At 39.8% G+C, this 27,816-nt stretch overlaps 1 protein-coding gene across 3 annotated transcripts in view; it reads left to right on the forward strand.

Moving 5' to 3' along the window:
• The window catches only part of ULK2 (unc-51 like autophagy activating kinase 2), a 439,206-nt gene that overhangs the window by 355,577 nt on the left and 55,813 nt on the right, over positions 1-27,816 (forward strand). The window lies entirely within an intron of this gene.

Raw genomic sequence — 27,816 nt, forward strand, 5'->3', positions numbered from 1 at the left:
AGGTAACTTCAGAGGGAGAATGGCGTGCAGGGTATCCTGCAATAAGGTATGTGCAGTTAAGTTTTTCTAGGGATGGAATTTGCTAGAAAATGCTGCTGATACTGGATTAATGTAAGTTAAAGCCTAAATACAGTGATTTAATAGCGACTAGTATCAGGCTTGCTATCAGAGGTATATACTCTGATTAATGTGCAATATAAAACGTTTGCTGGCATGTTTAATCGTTTTTATATATGCTTTGGTGATAAAACTTATTGGGGCCTAGTTTTTTCCACATGGCTGGCTTTATTTTTGCCTAGAAACAGTTTCCTGAGGCTTTCCACTGTTATAGTATAAAAGTTACAGTTGGTGCAGTTAAAATTACAAACTGTGACATTCAGCTTCCCTCAGCAGTCCCCTGCATGCTATAGGACATCTCTGAAGGGCTCAAAAGGCTTCAAAAGTAGGAGCTGTGGCAGTTGTTATGACTGTTTAAAAAACATATTTTTCGTTTTGTTAATCTGTTTTTTGTATTAAGGGGTTAATCATCCATTTGCAAGTGGGTGCAATGCTCTGCTAACTTGTTACATACACTGTAAAAATTTCGTTAGTTTAACTGCCTTTTTTCACTGTTATTTCAAATTTTGGCAAAATTTGTTTCTCTTAAAGGCACAGTAACGTTTTTTTATATTGCTTGTTAACTTGATTTAAAGTGTTTTCCAAGCTTGCTAGTCTCATTGCTAGTCTGTATAAACATGTCTGACATAGAGGAAACTCCTTGTTCATTATGTTTAAAAGCCATGGTGGAACCCCATAGGAGAATGTGTACTAAATGTATTGATTTCACTTTAAACAATAAAGATCAGCTGTTATCTTTAAAAGAATTATCACCAGAGGATTCTGACGAAGGGGAAGTTATGCCGACTAACTCTCCCCATGTGTCGGACCCTTTGACTCCCGCTCAAGGGACTCACGCTAAAATGGCACCAAGTACATCAAAGACACCCATAGCGATTACTTTGCAGGACATGGCGGCAATCATGGATAATACCCTGTCAGCGGTATTAGCCAGACTGCCTGAATTCAGAGGAAAGCGTGATAGCTCTGGGGTTAGACGTAATATAGAGCGCGCAGATGTTTTAAGGCCCATGTCTGATACTGCGTCACAATATGCAGAAGCTGAGGAAGAGCTTCAGTCTGTGGGTGACGTCTCTGACTCGGGGAAACCTGATTCAGATATGTCTACTTTTAAATTTAAGCTTGAGAACCTCCGGGTGTTGCTTGGAGAGGTTTTAGCTGCTCTGAATGACTGTGACACAATTGCAGTGCCAGAGAAATTGTGTAGACTGGATAAATACTACGCGGTGCCGGTGTGTACTGACGTTTTTTCCAATACCTAAAAGGTTTACAGAAATTATTACTAAGGAGTGGGACAGACCCGGTGTGCCGTTTTCCCCCCCTCCTATTTTTAGAAAAAGGTTTCCAATAGACGCCACCACACGGGACTTATAGCAGATGGTCCCTAAGGTGGAGGGAGCAGTTTCTACTTTAGCAAAGCGTACCACTATCCCTGTCGAGGACAGTTGTGCTTTTTCAGATCCAATGGATAAAAAATTAGAAGGTTACCTTAAGAAAATGTTTATTCAACAAGGTTTTATCCTGCAGCCCCTTGCATGCATTGCTCCTGTCACTGCTGCTGCGGCGTTCTGATTTGAGTCTCTGGAAGAGGCCTTTCAGACAGCTACTCCATTGACTGAAATACTTGACAAGCTTAGAACACTTAAGCTAGCTAATTCTTTTGTTTCTGATGCCATTGTTCATTTGACTAAACTAACGGCTAAGAATTCTGGATTCGCCATCCAGGCGCGTAGGGCGCTATGGCTTAAATCTTGGTCAGCTGACGTGACTTCAAAGTCTAAATTACTTAACATTCCCTTCAAGGGGCAGACCCTATTCGGGCCTGGTTTGAGGGAAATTATTGCTGACATTACTGGAGGTAAGGGTCATACCCTTCCTCAGGACAGGGCCAAATCAAGGGCCAAACAGTCTAATTTTCGTGCCTTTCGAAACTTCAAGGCAGGTGCAGCATCAACTTCCTCTGCTACAAAACAAGAGGGAACTTTTGCGCAATCCAAGCCGGCCTGGAAATCTAACCAGGCCTGGAGCAAAGGCAAGCAGGCCAGAAAGCCTGCTGCTGCCTCTAAGACAGCATGAAGGAACGGCCCCATATCCGGCAACGGATCTAGTAGGGGGCAGACTTTCTCTCTTCGCCCAGGCGTGGGCAAGAGATGTTCAGGATCCCTGGGTGTTGGAGATCATATCTCAGGGATATCTTCTGGACTTCAAAGCTTGCCCCCCACAAGGGAGATTTCACCTTTCGAGATTATCTGTAAACCAGGTAAAGAAAGAGGCATTCTTACGCTGTGTGCAAGACCTCCTAATAATGGGAGTGATCCATCCAGTTCCACAGATGGAACAAGGACAGGGATTTTATCCAAATCTGTTTGTGGTTCCCAAAAAAGAGAGAACCTTCAGACCAATTTTGGATCTAAAGATCTTAAACAAATTCCTCAGAGTTTCATCGTTCAAAATGGAAACTATTCGGACAATCCTACCTATGATCCAGGAGGGTCAGTACATGACCACAGTGGATTTGAAGGATGCTTACCTTCACATACCAATTCACAAAGATCATCATCGGTTCCTAAGGTTTGCCTTTCTAGACAGGCATTACCAGTTTGTGGCTCTTCCCTTCGGGTTAGCTACAGCCCCAAGAATTTTTACAAAGGTTCTGGGGTCTTTTCTGGCGGTCCTAAGACCACGGGGCATAGCAGTGGCCCCTTATCTAGACGACATCCTGATACAGGCGTCAAACTTCCAAATTGCCAAATCTCATACGGACATAGTGTTGGCATTTCTGAGCTCGCATGGGTGGAAAGTGAACGAGGGAAAGAGTTCTCTATCACCCCTCACAAGGGTTTCCTTCCTAGGAACTCTGATAGATTCTGTAGAAATGAAAATTTACCTGACGGAGTCCAGGTTATCAAAGCTTCTAAATTCCTGCCATGTTCTTCACTACATTCCGCGCCCTTCGGTGGCTCAGTGCATGGAAGTGATCGGCTTAATGGTAGCGGCGATGGACATAGTGCCATTTGCGCGCCTACATCTCAGACCGCTGCAATTATGCATGCTCAGTCAGTGGAATGGGGATTACACAGATTTGTCCCCTCTGCTAAATCTGGATCAAGAGACCAGGGATTCTCTTCTCTGGTGGCTATCTCGGGTCCATCTGTCCAAAGGTATGACCTTTCGCAGGCCAGATTGGACAATTGTAACAACAGATGCCAGCCTTCTAGGTTGGGGTGCAGTCTGGAATTCCCTGAAGGCTCAGGGATCGTGGACTCAGGAGGAGAAACTCCTCCCAATAAATATTCTGGAGTTAAGAGCAATATTCAATGCTCTTCTAGCTTGGCCTCAGTTAGCAACCCTGAGGTTCATCAGATTTCAGTCGGACAACATCACGACTGTGGCTTACATCAACCATCAAGGGGGGACCAGGAGCTCCCTAGCGATGTTAGAAGTCTCCAAGATAATTCGCTGGGCAGAGACTCACTCTTGCCATCTATCAACGATCCATATCCCAGGTGTAGAGAACTGGGAGGCGGATTTTCTAAGTTGTCAGACTTTTCATCCGGGGGAGTGGGAACTCCATCCGGAGGTGTTTGCTCAATTGGTTCATCGTTGGGGCACACCAGAATTGGATCTCATGGCGTCTTGCCAGAACGCCAAGCTTCCTTGTTACGGATCCAGGCCCAGGGACCCAGAAGCGACGCTGATAGATGCTCTAGCAGCACCGTGGTTCTTCAACCTGGCTTATGTGTTTCCACCGTTTCCTCTGCTCCCTCGACTGATTGCCAAAATCAAACAGGAGAGAGCATTGGTGATCTTTATCGCGCCTGCATGGCCACGCAGGACCTGGTATGCAGACCTGGTGGACATGTCATCCTTTCCACCTTGGCCTCTGCCTCTGAGACAAGACCTTCTACTACAAGGTCCTTTCAATCATCCAAATCTAATTTCTCTGAGACTGACTTCCTGGAGATTGAACGCTTGATTTTATCAAGGCGTGGCTTCTCCGAGTCAGTCATTGATACCTTAATACAGGCACGAAAGCCTGTAACCAGGAAAATCTACCATAAGATATGGTGCAAATATCTTCAGTGGTATGAATCCAAGAATTACTCATGGAGTAAGGTTAGGATTCCTAGGATATTGTCCTTTCTCCAAGAGGGTTTGGATAAAGGATTATCAGCTAGTTCTTTAAAGGGACAGATTTCTGCTCCGTCTATCCTTTTGCCCAAGCGTCTGGCAGAGGTTCCAAACGTCCAGGCATTTTGTCAGGCTTTGGTTAGAATTAAGCCTGTGTTTAAACCTGTTGCTCCTCCATGGAGCTTAAACTTGGTTCTTAAGGTTCTTCAAGGAGTTCCGTTTGAACCCCTTCATTCCATTGATATCAAACTTTTATATTGGAAAGTTCTGTTTTTGATGGCTATTTCCTCGGCTCGTAGAGTCTCTGAGTTATCAGCTTTACAATGTGATTCTCCTTATCTGATTTTCCATACAGATAAAGTAGTTCTGCGTACAAAACCTGGGTTTTTACCTAAGGTAGTTTCCAACAAGAATATCAATCAAGAGATTGTTGTTCCATCATTGTGTCCTAATCCTTCTTCAAAGAAGGAACGTCTTTTACATAATTTGGACGTAGTCCGTGCTTTAAAGTTTTACTTACAAGCAACTAAAGATTTTCGTCAAACATCTTCCCTGTTGTTTACTCTGGACAGAGGAGAGGTCAAAAGGCTTTGGCAACCTCTCTTTCTTTTTGGCTTCGGAGCGTAATACGCTTAGCTTATAAGACTGCTGGACAGCAGCCCCCTGAAAGGATTACAGCTCATTCTACTAGAGCTGTGGCTTTCACCTGGGCCTTTAAAAATGAGGCTTCTGTTGAACAGATTTGCAAAGCGGCGACTTGGTCTTCGCTTCATACCTTTTCAAAATTTTACAAATTTGATACTTTTGCTTCTTCGTAGGCTATTTTTGGGAGAAAGGTTCTACAGGCAGTGGTCCTGTCTTGTCCCTCCCTTCATCCGTGTACTTTATCTTTGGTATTGGTATCCCACAAGTAATGGATGATCCGTGGACTGGATACACCTAACAAGAGAAAACATAATTTATGCTTACCTGATAAATTTATTTCTCTTGTGGTGTATCCAGTCCACTGCCCGCCCTGTCCTTTTAAGGCAGGTCTAAATTTTAAACTACAGTCACCACTGCACCCTATGGTTTCTCCTTTCTCGGCTAGTTTCGGTCGAATGACTGGATATGGCAGTTAGGGGAGGAGCTATATAGCAGCTCTGCTGTGGGTGATCCTCTTGCAACTTCCTGTTGGGAAGGAGAATATCCCACAAGTAATGGATGATCCGTGGACTGGATAAACCACAAGAGAAATAAATTTATCAGGTAAGCATAAATTATGTTTTTCTTGTTATCCTTTGCTGAAAGGTTTATCTAGGTAAGGAGCAAAGGTTCTAGCTGCTGATTGGTGACTGCATATATATACCGATTGTCAATGGCTCACCTATGTGTTCAGTTAGAAACCAGTAGTGCATTGCTGCTCCTTCAACAAATGATACCAAGAGAATGAAGCTGATTTTATAATATAATTAAACTGGAAAATGGTATGTTCTACCTAAATCATGAAATACTTTTTTTGGGTTTCATGTCCCTTGAAACTTTCATGGTTCAGATAGAGCATTCAACTTTAAGAAATGTTTTAATTTACTTTGTTCTCTTGGTATCCTTTGTAAAAAATCATACCTAGGTAGGCTCATGAGTAGTACTGCCTTTACTTTGTGTTTAGACACATACACAAGCTAGCATTTGTTATCTTAAACAGGTTATTTATAGAGCCTATATATTATTTTTTGCCTGTATTTTTTTAATCTTTTGCGTGGTTCTTTATGCTATTTTTATTCTCAGCCTCACAATTGTGTGTAATTTGTGATATGTCACATCCTGCACTGCTGTTCAGTGGGCACACATCAAGCAAAGAACAGTTTGTTCTGCCGCCTTCATTCATTTGGCAGGTTATCTCTGTAGGTGTGAGAAACGTAGTTGCAGTAAATCATATTTATATGTGTTTTGTATGTCTGCTGAACAAGTAACCCTTCTGAGCTTTTTATTATTTGTGAAATAAGATTTACAGTGTATTATTTTTACATTGTATAAAAAATGTGATTAAAAAAAAGAGAAATTGCAAAACAATATAAACTGCGTTTGTAAAAATAATATTCAGTTTAATTAAATGTTAAATTAACATTGATATGAAACATATAGAAACTATTTCAACATTTTAAGGGAAAATAAAGGGACAGTGTACCCTATTTTTTTTCTTACCTTTAATTTGTTTCCAATGATCCCATTTTACGTGCTGGAGTGTATTTAATTAAACTGAATATTATTTCTACAAACGCAGTTTATATTGTTTTGCAATTTCTCTATTTTTTAATCACATTTTTTATACAATGTAAAAATAATACACTGTATAAAAAATGTGATTAAAAAAAGAGAAATTGCAAAACAATATAAACTGCGTTTGTAGAAATAATATTCAGTTTAATTAAATGTTAAATTAACATTGCTATGAAACATATAGAAACTATTTCAACATTTTAAGGGAAAATAAAGGGACAGTGTACCCTATTTTTTTTTCTTACCTTTAATTTGTTTCCAATGATCCCATTTTACGTGCGTATTAAATTGTTTAAAAATAGCTCCTTTACCTTTATAACAAGATTTGACCCATGGTATCCCTACATATACTTAAAGTTTCTATACTTAAAGGGACAGTCAACATCAAAATTGTTATTGTTTAAAACGATAGATAACGCATTTACTACCCATTCCCTGGCTCTGCACAACCAAGATTGTTATATTACGTACTTTATAACCTTTAAACCTCTAAAGTTCTGCCTGTTTCTAAGCCACTACAGACAGCCTTTTATCACATGCTATTTATTTGCTTTTCACAGCAAGAGACTGCTAGTTCATGTGAGCCATATAGATAACAATGTTCTCTCACCTGTGGGTTGTGGATGACACAACACTAATTGGCTAAAATGCAAGTCAATAGATAATAAATAGTCATGTTATCAGGGGGCTGTCAAGAGACTTAGATACAAGGTTATAAAGTTGGCTGTGCAAAACTGGGTAAGGGGTAATAAAGGAATTATCTATCTTTTTAAACAATAAAAATGTTGGAGTTGACTGTCCCTTTAAGTATAGGCTACAGAAAAGCTGTGTAAACATAGCTAGCAGAAGAAATTACACTCCCAGAGATACGTAATAAAATGTTAATTTTTAATTGTTCTCGCTAAGGGCCCGATGATCTAAATCTTACAAGTTCAGAAGTGCTTTTTCACGCTGACCCATACAGGGTCTGCCCTGGTGGAATTATCATAAAAAAGGGGCAGTCTGAGTGGTGAGATATCTCCTATTGAAAGTAATGGACCTCGCTGGAAAGGGAAACTTCACACCGTGGAGCAAAGTTAGCAGTGAGCAGGGGATTCATATTGTGTTTCTCTATTAAGGTTATAACGCCTAGATTTAGAGTTCTGCGTTAGCCGTCCAAACCAGTGTTAGGGGGTCCTAACGCTGGTTTTGGCCACCCGCTGGTATTTAGAGTCAGTCAGGAAAGGGTCTAACGCTCACTTTCCAGCCGCGACTTTTCCATACCGCAGATCCCCTTACGTCAATTGCGTATCCTATCTTTTCAATGGGATCTTTCTAACGCTGGTATTTAGAGTCTTGGCTGAAGTGAGCGTTAGAAATCTAACGACCAAACTCCAGCCGCAGAAAAAAGTCAGGAGTTAAGAGCTTTATGGGCTAACGCCGGTTTATAAAGCTCTTAACTACTGTGCTCTAAAGTACACTAACACCCATAAACTACCTATGCACCCCTAAACCGATGTCCCCCCACATTGCCGCCACTCTAATAAAAAATTTTAACCCCTAATCTTCCGACCGCACACCGCCGCAACCTACATTATCCCTATGTACCCCTAATCTGCTGCCCCTAACATCGCCGACCCCTACATAATATTTATTAACCCCTAATCTGCCCCCCCCCCCCAACGTCGCCGCTACCTTACCTACACTTATTAACCCTTAATCTGCCGACCGGACCTCACCGCCACTATAATAAATGTATTAACCCCTAAACCGCCTCACTCCCGCCTCCCAAACCCTATAATAAATAGTATTAACCCCTAATCTGCCCTCCCTAACATCGCCGACACCTAACTTCAAGTATTAACCCCTAATCTGCTGACCGGACCTCGCCGCTACTATAATAAATGTATTAACCCCTAAAGCTAAGTCTAACCCTAACACTAACACCCCCCTAAGTTAAATATAATTTTTATCTAACAAAATAAATTAACTCTTATTAAATAAATTAATCCTATTTAAAGCTAAATACTTACCTGTAAAATAAACACCAATATAGCTACAATATAAATAATAATTATATTGTAGCTATTTTAGGATTTATATTTATTTTACAGGCAACTTTGTATTTATTTTAACTAGGTACAATAGCTATTAAATAGTTAATAACTATTTAATAGCTACCTAGTTAAAATAATTACAAAATTACCTGTAAAATAAATCCTAACCTAAGTTACAATTAAACCTAACACTACACTATCAATAAATTAATTAACTAAACTATCTACAATTAAATCAACTAAACTAAATTACAAAAAAAACCCCACTAAATTACAAAAAATAAAAAAAGATTACAAGAATTTTAAACTAATTACACCTACTCTAAGCCCCCTAAAAAAATAACAAAGCCCCCCAAAATAAAAAAAAATGCCCTACCCTATTCTAAAATAAAAAGTTAACAGCTCTTTTACCTTACCAGCCCTTAAAAGGGCCTTTTGCGGGGCATGCCCCAAAGAAAACAGCTCTTTTACATTTAAATAAACATACAATACCCCCCCAACATTACAACCCACCACCTACATACCTCTATCACTGATCCGTCCAGAAGAGGGTCCGAAGTCTTCATCCTATCCGGGCAGAAGAGCTCCTCCAGAGGGTCCGAAGTCTTCATCCTATCCGGGCAGAAGAGGACATCCGGACCGGCAGACATCTTCATCCATGCGGCATCTTCTATCTTCTTCCATCCGGCGCGGAGCGGGACCATCTTGAAGCAGCCGACGCTTATCCATCCTCTTCTTCTGGCGACTCCCGACAAATGAAGGTTCCTTTAAGTGACGTCATCCAAGATGGCGTCCCTCGAATTCTGATTTGCTGATAGGATTCTATCAGCCAATCGGAATCAAGGTAGGAAAAATCTGATTGGCTGATTGAATCAGCCAATCAGATTGAAGTTCAATCGGATTGGCTGATCCAATCAGCCAATCAGATTGAGCTTGCATTCTATTGGCTGATCGAAGTCTTCATCCTATCCGGGCAGAAGAGGACATCCGGACCGGCAGACATCTGTTGGCTGATCGAAGTCTTCATCCTATCGAATTCTTCATCCTATCCGGGCAGAAGAGGACATCCAGACTGGCAGACATCTTCATCCATGCGGCATCTTCTATCTTCTTCCATCCGGCGCGGAGCGGGACCATCTTGATGCCGCATGGATGAAGATGTCTGCCAGTCCCGATGTCCTCTTCTGCCCGGATAGGATGAAGACTTCGGACCCTCTGGAGGAGCTCTTCTGCCCGAATAGGATGAAGACTTCGGACCCTCTTCTGGACGGATCGGTGATACCCGGCTGGGTTGAAGATAAGGTAGGAAGATCTTCAGGGGCTTAGTGTTAGGTTTTTTAAGGGGGGTTTGGGTGGGTTAGATTAGGGGTATGTGGGTGGTGGGTTGTAATGTGGGGGGTATTGTATGTTTATTTAAATGCAAAACAGCTGTTTTCTTTGGGGCATGCCCTGCAAAAGGCCCTTTTAAGGGCTGGTAAGGTAAAAGAGCTGTTAACTTTTTATTTTAGAATAGGGTAGGGCATTTTTTTATTTTGGGGGGCTTTGTTATTTTTTTAGGGGGCTTAGAGTAGGTGTAATTAGTTTAAAATTCTTGTAATCTTTTTTTATTTTTTGTAATTTAGTGTTTGTTTTTTTTGTAATTTAGTTTAGTTAATTTAATTGTAGATAATTGTAGATAGTTTAGTTAATTAATTTATTGATAGTGTAGTGTTAGGTTTAATTGTAACTTAGGTTAGGATTTATTTTACAGGTAATTTTGTAATTATTTTAACTAGGTAGCTATTAAATAGTTATTAACTATTTAATAGCTATTGTACCTAGTTAAAATAAATACAAAGTTGCCTGTAAAATAAATATAAATCCTAAAATAGCTACAATATAATTATTATTTATATTGTAGCTATATTGGTGTTTATTCTACAGGTAAGTATTTAGCTTTAAATAGGATTAATTTATTTAATAGGAGTTAATTTATTTTGTTAGATAAAAATTATATTTAATTTAGGGGGGTGTTAGTGTTAGGGTTAGACTTAGCTTTAGGGGTTAATACATTTATTATAGTAGCGGCGAAGTCCGGTCGGCAGATTAGGGGTTAATACTTGAAGTTAGGTGTCGGCGATGTTAGGGAGGGTAGATTAGGGGTTAATACTATTTATTATAGGGTTTTTGAGGCAGGAGTGAGGCGGTTTAGGGGTTAATACATTTATTATAGTGGCGGTGAGGTCCGGTCGGCAGATTAGGGGTTAATAAGTGTAGGTAGGTAGCGGCGACATTGGGGGGGCAGATTAGGGGGTAATAAATATAATATAGGGGTCGGCGATGTTAGGGGCAGCAGATTAGTGGTACATAGGGATAATGTAGGTTGCGTCGGTGTACGGAGCGGCATATTAGTGGTTAATAATAAAATGCAGGGGTCAGCGATAGCGGGGGCGGCAGATTAGGGGTTAATAAGTGTAAGGTTAGGGGTGTTTAGACTCGGGTACATGTTAGGGTGTTAGGTGCAGACTTAGGAAGTGTTTCCCCATAGTAAACAATGGGGCTGCGTTAGGAGCTGAATTCTGCTTTTTTGCAGGTGTTAGGTTTTTTTTCAGCTCAAACTGCCCCATTGTTTCCTATGGGGATATCGTGCACAAGCACGTTTTTTAAGCTGGCCGCGTCCGTAAGCAACGCTGGTATTTAGAGTTGCAGTGGCGGTAAATATGCCTGTACGCTCCCTTTTTGGAGCCTAACGCAGCCCTTCAGAGAACTCTAAATACCAGCGTTGTTTAAAAGGTGCGGGGGAAAGAAAACACGCGTAGCTAACGCACCCCTTCTAACGCAAAACTCTAAATCTAGGTGTATGTATTTTCAGTGTTTTAGGAAAAGTTTGCGACAAAAAACTGTGAGATCTGTTGTGCAAAAATCTTTACAGATTTACGCTGGGATTAGAGAGGCAATTTCATATACACCCATGGAACGCTAATGTTCAGATCATTTTATGAAAAAACAACAGTTAGGATTTGTATTTTGTACTTGATTTGATTTTTGCCCATTCAGTGTATTTCAATTATGATTTACACTGTGCATATTTAATACGATTTATTCCTGAGTAATTTACAAAAAAAAAAAAAAAATTTTGAGAAAATATGATATTTGATGTTACGATTTTTAATGCACCTAAACAATACAACTTTTTTTCTGTGTATTTTTGTGTGAATGGTTGAGTTATTCAGTTTGTATGATTTTTAAAATGGAAATTTTATTGTGCACTTTTGTAATGTATGCATCTCCTCCCCATACAAAAATGCAGTATATTCCCCTTAGTGAGACACTCTGTTTGTTTGCAGGGTAAAAAGTGGCTTTAGATAATTCCACCAAGAAAATAGGACTGGCGAGCATTCTTTAATAATCACCCCAAAGACCTTTAGATCATCGTGCCCTAAGTATTGGGCTTTGGTATACAGCCAGAGATAATATAAAGAAGCATGTGTGCGTGTACAGAAAGTGGTAAAATAAAGATATCTGATTTCCCTGCAAGATCAGACCATTTTAATGGGTTGTGGTTCGGAAGGACAAAAACATCTATTTCATATACAAAAATAAAGATAAAGAAGAAAGTTCTCATACATTTTATACTCTGCAGCTGGCATAACAAGTCATTGGAAACACATTAAGGGAAAAACTATTTTACAGTACACTGTCCCTTTAAAACACTTTAAGACAGTGCAATATTATCTCATTGGAACCAACTGTTTATGTATCTGGACCCAATGAGACAATAAAGGGTAATATTTTATTCCCAAGGCTGGACCTGCTTTACTATGTATTTTAATAGTGATTTGGCCAGTGCTGTCCATGCCTATAAATGGGAGAGTGCTTTTTAGTCTCCTATTTGGAGACTGTTACATTCCGCACAGTCATTGGTTGCACCCGCTAGTGATTCATTTAAGACCATCCATAAGTGGTTTCAGCAGAGAAAGAAACTTTACGAGGTGGCGCCAACAGCTTTATGGACATACAACTAATATACATTTAAAAAATAAATATCTGCACATTATTCTCAGGCAAATCTTTGCTTTGAATACTTCATTCTTTCTAGCATTTATTTAGTGATTAAGTGCTACTCCTTATGATAAATGACATGGAGAGTAGCTGTATGGCATTTATAGTTAAAAGTACAGTAAATCAAAATTAAACTTTCATGGCTCAGAAAGAACATACAATTTTGAACAACTTTACAGTTTTCTTCTTTTATGAATTTTGCTTTGTTCTCGTTATCTTTTGTTGAAAAGTAAACCTAGGTATATTCATATGAGCTAAGGAGCGTGCACTTGTTTTTTGCACTATGGGAGCAGTGTGCAGTTGTTTATGGTAGGAGTGCCTTCAACAAAATATAACATTGCTAGAGTGCTAAAGACACTTGCACATGCCTGAGCTCCTATGAGCATACCTAGGTTTACTCATCGACAAAGGATAACAAGAGAAAAAAAATCAAATTTGATAATAGACATAAATTGGAAAGTTGTTCAAAATTACATGCTCTATCTGAATCATGAATAGTATACATTGTTAGAGCAGAAAGCTAGGTAGGCTCATGTGTCTTTTTCAGTCTATGGCAGCAGTGTTTGCAACTATATATAACATTGCTATAAACATTGTTGCAAACACTGCTGCCAGAAGGCTAAAGACACTTGCATGCTCCTGAGCTCACCTAGGATTACACTTTATAAAAAGGATAAAGAGAGAATTAAGCAAAATTGATCATAGAAGTAAATTAGAAAATTGTTTAAAATTGAATACACCATTTATGTTTAATTTTGGCTTTACTGTTCATTTAAACCATCAAAATAATTGAAAAACAGGAAATCACTGCAGGAAAATCTCAATATGTTATCAATGAAAAAGATGATCTTGTATTCATTTTTTTTGCATCTGTTCTACAAAACACACTGGGCTAGATTACAAGTGGAGCATATTTATGCAATATTCATATTTAATAAAGTGTTATACTGTGTATTTACTGTCAAATAATAACACTTTATTAAATATAAATATTGCATAAATATGCTTTTACATGTTTTCATCTACTTTACTGCAAAGGGCTCCAATGCACACACGCTCACACACATACACACATATACAGTATTTCACAAAAGTGAGTACACCCCTCATATTTTTGTAAATATTTTATTATATCTTTTCATGTGACACAACTGAAGAAATGACACTTTGCTACAATGTAAAGTAGTGAGTGTACAGCCTGTATAACAGTGTACATTTGCTGTCCCCTCAAAATAATTCAACACACAGCCATTAATGTCTAAACTATTGGCAACAAAAATCTAAAGTGTCAATATTTTGTGTGGCCACCATTATTTTCCAGCACTGCCTTAACCCTCTTGGGCATGGAGTTCACAAGTGCTTCACAGGTTGCCACTGAAGTCCTCTTCCACTCCTCCATGATGACATCACGGAGCTAGTGGATGTTAGAGACCTTGCGCTCCCCCACCTTCCTTTTGAGGATGCCCCACATATGCTCAATAGGGTTTAGGTTTGCAGACATGCTTGGCCAGTTCATCACCTTTACCCTCAGCTTCTTTAGCAAGGTCGTCTTGGAGGTGTGTTTAGGGTCGTAATCATGTTGGAATACTGCCCTGCGGCCCAGTCTCTGAACGAAGGGGATAATGCTCTACTTCAGTATGTCACAGTACATGTTGGCATTCATGGTTCCCTCAATGAACTGTAGCTCCCCAGTGCCAACAGCAATCGTGCAGACCCAGACCATGACACTCCCACCACCATCTCCCACCACCATGTTTGACTGTAGGCAAGTCACACTTGTCTTTGTACTCCTCACCTGGTTGCCGCCATACACGCTTGACACCATCTCAACCAAATAAGTTTATCTTGGTCTCATCGGATCACAGGACATGGTTCCAGTAATCCATGTCCTTAGTCTGTTTGTCTTCAGCAAACTGTTTGCGGGCTTTCTTGTGCATCATCTTTAGAAGAGGCTTCCTTCTGGGACGACAGCCATGCAGACCAATTTGATGCAGTGTGCAGCTTATGGTCTGAGCACTGACAGGCTGACCTCCCACCCCTTCAACCTCTGCAGCAATGCTGGCAGCACTCATACGTCTATTTCCCAAAGACAACCTTTGGATATGACGCTGAGCATGTGCACTCAACTTCTTTGGTTGACCATGGCGAGGCCTGTTCTGAGTGGAACCTATCCTGTGAAACCGCTCTATGGTCTTGCCCACTGTGCTACAGCTCAGTTTCAGGGTCTTGGCAATCTTCTTATAGCCTAGGCCATCTTTATGTAGAGCAACAATTATTTTTTTCAGATCCTCAGAGAGTTCTTTGCCATGAGATGCCATGCTGAACTTTCAGTGACCAGTATTTTCAACTTGTAGTAATATGATCGCTAACCCGATGCAAGCGCAATAAACCCGATATCGCTCTCACGCAAATGTTTGCGCTACACTCGTAATATGGCCCACTATGGGTTAATATTTCCATAATATGAAAGCAATGTCAAAATCAATTTGCAGAACAGTAAGAGCATACACAATAATCTTAAAAAGTATTTTTGATTATTTTTTAGAAATGTATGAGTAATATTCAATACATTGCAAAGTATATATTATTAAAATAAGGGTTGTACACTTATATAGAAATGAAACCTATGTTTGTGATGCATATGTTACAGGGGGGTTCATTCTGTGACCATACTTTCAGTAAGGTCATGCCATTTGTAATTTAGTGCACAATATGAAATATTCTATAAAGGTGTCAGGCATAATGAGTTGTAGAGTACCTTGTCTTTAAACCATCGTCATTAGTACTATCCAAAATGCACTAAACATTGAAAATGATTGCGTTATCTGACATAAAAGGAATTTGAAAATAAAATTAAAAAGAGGGCGGTAGATATGATGAGAGTAAATTTTAGTTGATGTTCATGGCCAGATAGGAATTTGTGTGCAAAGGGTGAGAAGAAAAAAGTAAAGGTAGAGCTAGAATTAACACGGGCTGGTTAACATTCCATTGATAAAGTTTACGAACTTTTACGAACAACACATATTTTCATTAAAGTCTATGGAGACTTTTGATGTTACAGTTCACAAAGTTTACAACTGGAATATAAACTCTATAGGTTCTCTATAAAGAAAAAGAAAGCAAGAAAACGAAACCAATTAATATATATTTGTTCATGTATAAAGAGCCATATATGTTTTTTCATTGTATTATACAGTATCTATCTCTTAAAGAAACACCTTTATAGCTGTTCCTAATCAATATGTTACCTATAGCCTAAAAGCAGTCTGGTTAGACCACTTATCATGCCTGTGAACAAGGGTTGAGGGGAGGCCTGAAAACATGATTGGCACACAGTCCTAACCAGAACCTAGGTATTTTTGCTGGATCTATTCTTGATTTTATGACTTTTTTCTGTTTTTGAAAATAGATAGTGAAAATAAAGGATTTTTTACTTTTTTTTTTTTTTATATATTATTTCTTTATTGAAGGTTTCAAAATGTACAAAATTCAGAAATCCATGGGTTACAATATTAATATTAGTCTCTTTGTAAAGTCCTTCTTTCATATGTACTTCCTGTGTTGCTTGACTGAGTATTGTTCAATAACAATTTACAAACAACAATTTAACTAGTATTAACAATAACAAACTACTTGCAGTCTTTAAATAATTCTTATGCAGTAAAAGTGGAAAGAAAGTATCGTATCAACCTGCTTGTTAGGTTCAGTTTATGCTTCACAATTTGACTTAAAGGATATTTATATTTATAATTAGCCATCTCTTTATTTTCTTGTTAAATACCCACATATGATTCCCAATAAAACATCATATCATGAAACATTGTCAATCTATTTGTTTTTAGATAGAAGTATCTCTCTAGCATTAGGGCTCCCCCAACCTTCTCTTTCCAAGACTCAATTGTGGGAACCCCATCAGATCTCCATTTAGAGGCTATAAGCTGTTTTGCTGTGTTTAGCATAATGTGTATAACATTTCTCCTAATAACACATTGAATAGGCATACCAGTGGGTCAAAAGCTATATTACAGGACAATGCAACGTTTATTTCTTCAATTATTTGTTCCCAATAAGTTTTTATCTTTTCACACGACCACCAAATGTGACCCATGTTGCCCACTTCTTGTCTGCATCTCCAACATTTCTCATTGGCAGATGGAAATAAATGTTTCATTCTATTTGGTGTCATGTACCAACGGAAAAGTATTTTATAATTTGTTTCTAAGGCAAATGTTGTATGGGTAGAGTGAGCTATGCTATGAAAAATCTCGTCCCAGACCTTTGGGCTCTTTGCCCCTAGTATTTCCCTTTCCCACCCTTTTGTGAAGTTATGTGGTTTTGGGGCTGTTGCCTTGAGTAATATTTGGATTTTTTACTTTTATTGAGTTGTATTGACTTTAGCGGATGCTGCTTCCAACCCACTATGCTTCAGGTCCGCCTGAAGTGGAGGTTAAGAAGCAGCAGTCTTAAGACTGCTGCTCCTTAAAGGGACAGTATACACTCATTTTCATATAACTGCATGTAATAGACACTACTAAAAAGAATAAGATGCACAGATACCGATATAAAAATCCAGTATAAAACTGTTTAAAAACTTACTTAGAAGCTGTCAGTTTGGCTCTGTTGAAAAGGTAGCTGGAAAGCCCACTGCAAGTGGCAAATAAGACACTCCCCCTCCCCCTTCATTTGCATATGAAAAGACCCTTTACAAAAACAGGAGCAAGCTGGAGAAGGTAGCTGACGGTATTCACATAAAACTTTGGGGCTTGGTTAGGAGTCTGAAAATCAGAGCAATGTTATTTAAAAATAAGCAAAACTATACATTTATTTAAAAAAACAAACTTTATGGGCTATATAAATAGATAATCTACAAAACATTTATGCAAAGAAAAAATGTGTATAATGTCCCTTTAACTCGTCCGCCACCTCTGGGGCGGTAGACAGCAATCATCCCGATTAGATACGATCGGGATGATTGACACCCCCTGCTAGCGGCCAGTGGATCATGTCCTCTCGCACAATGGTAAATTGGCCCCTAGGACTGGAAGTGATAGATTACACAGTATATAAATGTATGTATGTATATATATATATATATATATATATATATATATATATATATATATAAAATACCGTTCACAATACTGTGTTACCCTCCTTGTGACATCTCCCTGGGTGCAAACATGCAATGGATACTCCTGGATAAACGGATGCACTCTCAGGTCTTTTTTGAAACAGAAAAAATCTTTAATGGAAGGTTTTCAGGGACTTGCTCCCTGTCATCAGCTTAATTTCAGTGTCAAACATTCAAACATATATACCAATACATGTGATTAGTGATATCAAATACCTGTGTGACAATTCAGTGAACTGGCGCCATTGTGTGTATACCAGATCTAGTTAAATCACTTGTACTTCCGGTTTTAATATTGATATTATTCTCCAAAATTTATTCTACAAAAATTAAATGTTTATATATTTTTATCACTTCTTGTGAATAGACTAATGTGCAAAAATGTATAACCTAGACTCTAGTGTACCAATGCTGGTAGTAATGTGAAAGAAACTCAATTATAGTGCCTATGAGTCTGTTGTATTGTGTGCACGAAGTGCGCCTCTTATGTATTTGCCAATCAGTTACTTAGCGGTTTTGTGTCGTCTATCTCCTTGTTTCTTACCCATGTCTATTGAGGATGTGGATCTGATCTTAACCTTGCGAATAAGGTTTTAGATTACTTATGATATTCGCTACCGCGCTGAGTGTCCGTGTCTGTTTACATGTTGTCATGACAACCAGATATTACCGGATCTACTTCACGCTTAGTTATATTTATCCTCACATACAAACGTTCCATTAAAGATTTTTTCTGTTTCAAAAAAGACCTGAGAGTGCATCCGTTTATCCAGGAGTATATATATATATATATATATATATATATATATATATATATATATATATATATATATATATATATATATATATGTATATAAACTAGCCCTATGTTTTTAGTGTTTTATGATGAGATTGAAAATTCACTAAATATGGTATTTAGGGTATGAAATAATTTAAAGGGACAGTATACTGTAAAATTGTTTTTCCCTTAATGTATTTTCAATGCCTTGTTATACCAGCTGAAGAGTATAAAATATGAGATATTGCCTTTTCAAGTTTATTTGTGTATATGAATTAGCTGGTTTTGGGTTGAGCTTGCAGGTAATATCATATCTCATTATGTTATTACTTTATGTACACACACTTGCTTCTTATCTTATATCTGTTTGTAAACCAAAGCTCAGTACTTCAAAAAAAACAATGGTAAATTTACATTTAATTACTCAATTATCCTGCACCCCATGGGAGTGTAATTTCTTCTGCTGGTTGTGTTTACATAGCTTATCAATAGCTGAAACTCCTGTATAGAAACTTTCAGTATAGGTGGGAATACCACAGTCTAAATCAGCTATTTGAAATGCCAAAATAGATATGCTCGGCCAGTAGTCTTCTTATCCAGGCGTAGAGCCGGAATGATAGGGAATATCCCAGAGTAGAGAAAGTTCGCAAGATGAGGTAAGCAGTACTCACCACAGGCAGGATAATCTTCAGCGGTAACGGTGAAGCAGTCCAAAGGTAAACCACTAGAATGGTCAGGCAGGCAGGGTTTGGCAACGGTAAAGCAGTCCAATGGTAAACCACTTGAATGGTCAGGCAGACAGGGTTTGGCAACAGAGAGGCAATCCAGAACAATAGGAGTTAATCAAGCAGAGAAGTCAGACAAGCAGAGTTCAGCAGCAGTATATCAATCCAGCAATGTAGGGGTTAACAGACAGAGTAGTCAGACAAGCAGAGTTCAGCAGCAGTATCAATCCAGCAATTTAGGGGTTAATAGGCAGAGTAGTCAGGCAGGGTTTAGCAACAATAAGGCAAATAGCAGTAACGATTTATCACACCCAGGAGTACACAAAGTAACACCTATACTTGGACAGTGATAGTTATTGTGCAACTTACACAGGATTCGCGCCACAGGAATCTGGACCGGCATCAGACAGAGGAGAGTGCAGCGATGACGTCAGCGCCGCATGCATCCCGAGCCGACACAGCCCCGGACAACGAGCAGGGAAGGAGACACCGCGCCCCTAGCAACGGCTAGAGCAGAACGGCATAGCTCCCTTCTTAAGGGTTCCCTCCGGGAACTAGAGTCAGCTTCAAAGAATGAGCAGCATGGAATCTAGAGATTAAAGACGGAGCATGCACATCACAGGCAGGAACCCAGGAACGATCCACCACAGAGTAACCCTTCCAATGTACCAGATACTGCAGTTGTCTGCATTTGTATCTGGAGTCCAGGATCTTAGCAACCTCATATTCAGGGTCACCACGGACCAGGAATGGAGGAGGAGGATCTTGGATCCGGGTATATCTATTCTTGATGTAAGGCTTGAGTAGTGAAATATGGAAAACTGGATGTATGCGCAGGGATTTGGGCAAGGCCACTTTGTAGGAAACAGGAGACAGTCTTTTCAGGACTTTGTAAGGACAGATAAACCTAGGCCCCAATTTGTGACAGGGTTGACGTAGATGAATATGTCGAGTAGAGACCCAAACACGTTCACCTACTGAGATGGCACGTACAGAAGCTCTATGACGATCAGAAAACTTTTTATATCTAGAAACAGCAGAACCTAGCTGAAAGCTAATACGTTGCCAATGAGTGGTGAGTTCAGTAACGTGTCGGTGTGCAGCAGGAACCCCAGTGGACTGAGCAGAAAGTGGGAAGACATGAGGTTGATACCCTGCTGCGACTTGAAATGGAGAACATCGAAGAGAAGAGTTCCAATGAGTGTTCCTTGCTAGCTCCGCTAGGGGTAACAACTAGGACCAGTTGGTATGAAGAGCGTTGACAAAGGCTCTAAGATAAGCCTCAAGATCCTGGTTTACTCTCTGTTAGTCCATTGGTCTGAGGATGGTAGCCAGAAGACAAGGAAACAGTGGTTCCAATCAACTTGCAAAAGGCTCTCCAAAAGGTAGAGATGAATTGTAGACCTCTGTCGGAAACAATATTCACAGGTATGCCATGAAGTCGTACCACATGCAAGAGAAAAAGAGATGATAATTCCTGGGCCGATGGCAGTTTCGTAAAGGGTATAAAATGAGCCAGCCTAGAGAAGGTGGGAGGTCCACAATGAAGTTCATAGTTATGTGTGTCCATGGGTGCTTGGGAATGGACAATGGTTGGAGCAAGCCAGGAGGCAAGGATTGGGGAGTTTTGTTGACAGCACAAATTGTGCAGGATTTCACATAATCCTGAGCGTCAGACTTCATAGTAGGCCACCATACATGTTGGGAAAAATGCTTAAAAGTCCTAGTCAAACCAGGATGTCCTGAGAGTTTACTATCATGAGCCCAGGATAGCACAGGGGAGCGTAGGTTCAAAGGTACAAAGAGGATATCAGAGGCCATGGGGGTTTCAGGAGATTTACTGGACTGGGCACGTTGCAATCTTTGCAAAAGGGTGGTATTTAGTTGAGCAACCACACAGGAGGGCGGTATGATGTGTTCAATAGGAGCTTCAAAGGAATCACTTGAGTGAGGGAACTAATGGGAAAGGGCGTCCGACTTCTTGTTCTTAGTCCCAGGAAGATAAGAAACCACAAAGTTAAAACGGGAAAAGAACAAGGCCCACCTGGCCTGTCGAGGATTGAGTCGATGAGCAGTCTCTAGGTAAGTCAGATTCTTGTGGTCAGTGAGAATCTGAATGGGATTGGCGGTGCCCTCTAACCAATGGCGCCATTCAGTCAAAGCCATCTTAATGGCTAAGAGTTCACGATTACCCACATCGTAATTCCTCTCTGCAGAAGTAAAACGTTTAGAGAAAAAGGCTACAGGGTGTGACTTGGAAGTCAAAGGATCCCTTTGGGTTAGAAAGATCAGGATCAGGATAGCGGAGCACAGGAACAAAACAGAAAGCCTTTTTCAGACAAGAGAAGGCCTTTATGGCTTCAGGAGGCCAATGTTTACAGTCTTTGTTCCGTTTAGTCAATTCAGTGAGTGGAGCGACTGTTTGTTCTTTATAAATATGCAGTAATAATTGGAGAACCCCAAGAACCTCTGTAATTCCGTTAATGAAATAGGTTGAGGCCACTCTAGAACTGCGGTGAGTTTAGCAGGATCCATGGCAAAACCCTCCTTCGAGATGATATAACCAAGAAATTGGATCTGAACTTGATCAAACTCACATTTTTCTAGCTTGGCTACCAAAGAATTGTCTCTGAGATGTTGAAGTACCTGTCTCATGTGTTTATTATGCTCCTCCAAAGTGGAAGAGAAAGCAAGGATGTCATCCAGATAGACGATGAAAGTGGGGTTGAGGAGGTCACGGAAGACATCATTGACAAATGCCTGGAAGACTGCAGGGGCGTTACACAGCCCAAAGGGCATTACAAGGTATTTGTAATGCCCTGATCTTGTGTTGAAGGCGGTCTTCCATTCGTGGCCTGGGAAAATACGAATCAGATTGTATGCCCCACGTAAGTCCAGCTTGGTGAAGAAGCAAGCATCCTGGAGTGAGTCATACAATTTAGTGATCAAAGGAATGGGATAGCGATTCTTGATAGATATGTTTTTAAAGGCCCTGTAGTCGATGCAGGGTCTGAGCCCACCATCCTTCTTATTGACGAAAAAGAAGCCTGCCCCAGCAGGAGAGGAGGAAGGGGCGAATGAAGCCTTTAGCTAGGTTCTCTTGGATGTACTCCTCCATGGATTTGGTTTTAGCTTTGGTGAGTGGATAAGTCCTCCCTTTAGGAAGTGGGGCTTTGGGAAAGAGGTCGATCTTGCAGTCAAAAGGACGGTGGGGTGGCAGCACGTCGGCTGCTTTTTTCTCAAACACATCTGCAAAGTCTGCATATACTTAAGGAAGGTTTGGAGGAGTCTGTATACTGGCTATGGGGATGCTGAGCAGAGAAGTGACTTTAGCAAGGCAGGAGTGGAAACAGGAGGTACCTCAGGAGGCCAGTTTTCCTTCAGCCCAGTCGAATTGTGGATTGTGTATCGGAAGCCAAGGATGACAGGCTGTGCTGGGGAATGAATGACCTCGAAACTGCAGCTGTTTGGTATGAAGGACTCCCACAGTCAGTGTCAGGGGTGCTGACTCAAAATGGATCAACCCTGAACCAAGGGAAGTGCCATCCAGAGTAGTTATTTTGAGACAATGTCTTTTCTGCAGAAGAGGCAAGCCAGCTTGAATCATAAAATGGTGATCCACAAAGTTGGTGGGAGTTAGAACTGCAATAAAAGCATAGTCTCAATCTCCTTCTATGTCTTCCAGACTCTGAGGGTTTGAAAGAGGAAAGATCCATGGGTTCCTCTACTGGGGTGGCTGGAGATGTTAAAGGGGTAGAGGATACTGCAGAAACCAGACAAATTGAAGGACGGGAGGGAAGGACTCACCGAGTTCTGTCTCTCTCTGCTTGTCTCTCCTGGAAGCGAGAGTCTAGACTGATACAAAGTGTTATTCAGTCATCCAAAGAAGAGGGAATATCACGATAAGTGAGTTCATCTTTGATGCGTTCATGCAGACCCCTACTAAAGGCTGCCTTGAGGGCACTGCCATCCCAACTAGTCTCTAGTACCAAGGTGCGAAATTCAATGGCAAATTGTGTCACAGTTCTATTGCCCTGGCGGAGATATAGGAGAGAAAATTCTGCAGCAGAAGTATGGCCAGAAGTCCCAAAGACAGAAGTAAGTGCAGAAATGAACGCATCAGCGTCGTTCAGGAGTGGAGCGTTCTGTTCCAAAAGGGGAGAGACCCAGGCTAGGGCCTTGTCTTTCAGTAAGGAAATGATAAAGGTGACCCTTCACTGGTGAGACTGAAAGGTGTGAGGATCATTGCGGAAGTGCAGCCTGCATTGGTTAAGAAAACCCCTGCAATCAATAGTACCTTAATACTTGTCAGGCAGTGGTATCCGGGGAATACTTCCAGAAGCAGAGGAAGAAGCCGCAGTACCAGGAGCAGAGACTGGCGGTACAACAACAGAAGTGGTATGCCTCGCTTTAACAAGTAAAGAAAGTTGAGCGGTTATAGCCTCTAGCTTGGAATCCATATTCTGAAACTGTGTGGTATGGGTTCCCAACATCTGTCCCTGAAGATAAACTCGTGCCACCTCATCTGGCTCCATGGCCCAAGTATAATTTTATACTCGTGGGATACTCCACTATCAGACTGAACTCGTCCAGTAGTCTTCTTATCCCAGCGTCGAGCCGGAATAATAGGGAATATCCCAGAGCAGAGAAAGTTTGGAAGATGAGGTAAGCAGTACTCACCACAGGCAGGATAGTCTTCAGCTGTAACAGTGAAGCATTCCAAAGGTAAACCACTAGAATGGTCAGGCAGGCATGGTTTGGCAACGGTAAAGCAGTCCAAGGGATAACCACTAGAATGGTCAGGCAGGTAGGGGTTAGCAACGGTAAAGCAGGCCCAGGGTGAACCACTAGAATGGTCAGGCAGGCAGGGTTTGGCAACAGAGAGGCAATCCAGAACAATAGGGGTTAATCAAGCAGATAAGTCAGACAAGCAGAGTTCAGCAGCAGTATATCAATCCAGCAATGTAGGGGATAACGGGCAGAGTAGTCAGACTAGCAGAGTTCAGCAGCAGTATATCAATCCAGCAATTTAGGGTTTACGAGGCAGAGTAGTCAGACAAGCAGAGTTCAGCAGCAGTATCAATCCAGCAATATAGGGGTTAACAGGCAAAGTAGTCAGACAGACAGGGTTCAGCAACAATAAGGCAAATAGCAGTAACGATCTATCACACCCAGGAGCACACATAGTAACACCTATACTTGGGCAGTGATAGATCGCTACTGTGCAACTTTCATAAGCGCAGGATTCGCACCACAGGAATCCGGACCAGCATCAGACAGAGGATCGTGCGGCGATGACGTCAGCGCCGCATGCATCCGCATCCAACACAGCCCCTGACAACGAGCAGGGAAGGAGACGCCCGGACAAAAATAAGGATAAAGGAGCTACTTGTAAACAATTTAATATGCTCTAGAGTCTAGCAGGTAAAATGGTTCATTGGGAACAATTTAAAGGAGAGAAAAAAAATGGGTAAATTGTCCCTTTAATATAATATGATGGAGAGCAAGTTTCCCTCACTGGAGGGAGTATTCACTGTATTATGCATCCTACAGTTTTTTTTCACAAAGTAGTTTACAAAACATATTTCTTTCTTTAGCAACCAGGTGTCCTATATTGTGATAAGATGCCACAGCCACAAATTGTTTATTGCTTAAATTACCACTGTGACGTCATTTTTAGTGTCATTTATAACAAAGATCAATATTATGCATAGCAACCAACATTATATTGCACAACTATTCTAAGAAAGAAAACAATGAAAGTTATGAGTCTGCCTTTTTGCTTTTCTCCTTTACATAAGCAACAATTCCAATCCATCAGATTTGCTGTGTGAAATGTATCACTCATCTATATGCAGAGTTTTCAAATTAAAGGTCATTCCAATCTATTTAAAAACCATTAGAAAACACAGTGATCATGTGATTGGGAGTATTCCAGTCCATCAGAATACACAATTTTGAGTTTTTCACATTTTTTTAAATTTTTTTATTTAAACAACCTTGTAAAGCCCATTATGACATTTTTGATCTTTTAATGTTTAATTTTTGGTTAAAATATAAATACTGTATTTACTTGTGTTCATGATTCTACTTATGTTCATTTCCTGCTTGTTTTACTTTTTAATGAATCTTACTAGCGAATCAAACCTCTCCAATATTGTAGTCTGCTAATTATAAAGTAGACAGCTCTCTGCAACATGACAAATAGGGTCTTGACTTTTTTTTTTTGCTGCAGTTAACATCTAGCCAACAGTACAGTTTTTTATATATGTATTTGTATTTATTTATTTATTTATTTTTAGTTAGGGATAGAAAGGGACAGTTTACCCAAAAAAATCTCCTATTTAAATTGTTCCCAATGATCCATTTTACCTGCTGGATAAAAATGTATAGTTTTGCTTATTTTTAAATAACATTGCTCTGATTTTCAGACTCCTAACCAAGCCCCAAAGTTTTATGTGAATACCGTCAGCTACCTACTCCAGCTTGCTCCTGTTTGTGTAAAGGGTCTTTTCATATGCAAAAGAAGGGGGAGGGGGGGTGTCTTATTTGCCACTTGCAGTGGGCTTTCCAGCTACCTTTTCAACAGAGCTAAACTGAAAGCTTCTAAGTAAGTTTTTAAACATTTTTATACTGGATTTTTATATCAGTATCTGTGCATCTTATTCTTTATAGTAGTGTCTATTACATGCAGTTATATGAAAATGAGTGTATACTGTCCCTTTAATTGTTTACAAGTAGCTCCTTTACCCCTATTTCGGCCTTTAAAATAACTGCTTTAGCTTGTGGCATCACAACCTATACTGAAAGTGTTGATACTGGAGTCTCAGCTATTGAATAGCCTAAGTAAACACAGCCAGCAGAAGAAGTTAAGCTCACAGTGGCGTGCAGGATACTTAAGTAATAAAATTATAATTTTCCATTGTTCTCTCTATGTATTGAGCTTTGGTTTTACAGACAAATATAAGATAAGGAAGCAAGTGTGTGTGCACAAAGTGATAACATAATGAGATCTGAAATTACTTGAAACGCAACCCATTGTAACAGGCTGTGGTTTAAAAGCACAAAACCAGCTACTTCATATACACAAATAAACCTAAAAAGGCAATTATTTATATATTTTATACTCTGCAGCTGGTATAACAAGTCATTGAAAATACATTAATATAAAAACAATTTTACAGTGTACTGTCCCTTTAAATGGGTTACCAAGGGTTGGAACAGGCACATAGTGCTGCATTTATCATTCCGTGGTGGACATATTTGCCCCTGTCCGCCTGGATTCTCCTCTGGCGGGCAGCAATATTTCAGATTTAAATATTTTTTATAGTTTAGTGCAACAAGGGCACCTCTGATAGTGTTATCTGGATAATAAGACTGATTAGCAGGTTATTTTTTTTAGTGTAAACTAATATTGCAGTTGATAAACTAGGAATAAGCAGTTAAAGTGAATGTAAACTTTCAAGAATGAGTGCCCGGTTTTTAAAAATACTATTAAAAACAGGAGTACTTTCATTCATGAAAGTTTCCATTTCACCGTTTTCTTAAAATACCTTTTCTTATTGAAGCCGCTTCAGTGCTTCACCAGCCCGTCGCGAGCCTCTTCATACGTCAGCAATGACGATTCCGGCATCCTCCCCGGGGGAATTATTGCCTGAGGCAACGCCGTGATTGGAGGAAGCCAGTTTCGTCATTGCTGGGTAAGTTAACCAGGAAGAAGCAGACGGGGCATCGTTTCAGAACGGTGATCCTGCGTTTCAGAAGAAAAAGTTAAGTATTTTTAAAATCCGGTGCAATGTCAATTTTAATGAATGAAAGTGCCCCTGTTTTTAATAGTTTTTTTTAAAAACCGGGCACTTTCACATGAAAACTGACTTTCACTTTAAGTATAATAAATGAACAAAAGATCAGAGTCTTATACATAATTGAGTTCATTGTTAAATAAAATGTGTGGCTGGCACACATCTAACTTGCGTAAGAAAAGTGCTCCAAGGTAAATGGTTTGTAGTTATACATTATAAATGTGTTTGGTTGTGTACTATTTTTATGAAGTGTTTCATCCACAAAGTAAAGTTTGATTACTAATATTGAGTATACAAGTCATATTATATTTGCAGTAGTGTATAATTTGTAAGCATACTGAAAAGCAAGGTGTCAGTTTTATATTGTAATATATATTACATTTTAAAACAAACACTTTTATCCTCTTGAGAACATTCTGTTCCTGAAACCGAATGATCCGATCAGGAGAATGAAGGCAGCACAATTGATGTTGTAATTTTCTCTGTCTTGACAACAGCAGAGAGTGGAGCAGACAGTGGTATACACCTCACCCTGGCACGATCATACGGAGTTAATTATTAGACAGCTTTTCAGTTTTGCCAAGTGTTTTGTTTACATCACTGAAAACAAACTGGTTTCAGTTGAAGGGATTTGAAACCCAAATTTTTTCTTTCATGATTCAAATAGAGCATGCAATTTTGAACAATTTTCTAATTTACTTCTATTATCAATTTTTCTTTGTTCCCTTGGTGTGAAAAACAGGGATGTATGCTTAGGAGCCGGCCCATTTATGGAGAACCATATGGCAGCAGTTTA

The sequence above is a fragment of the Bombina bombina genome, chromosome 3 (assembly GCF_027579735.1).
Source record: "Bombina bombina isolate aBomBom1 chromosome 3, aBomBom1.pri, whole genome shotgun sequence".
NCBI lineage: Eukaryota > Metazoa > Chordata > Amphibia > Anura > Bombinatoridae > Bombina > Bombina bombina.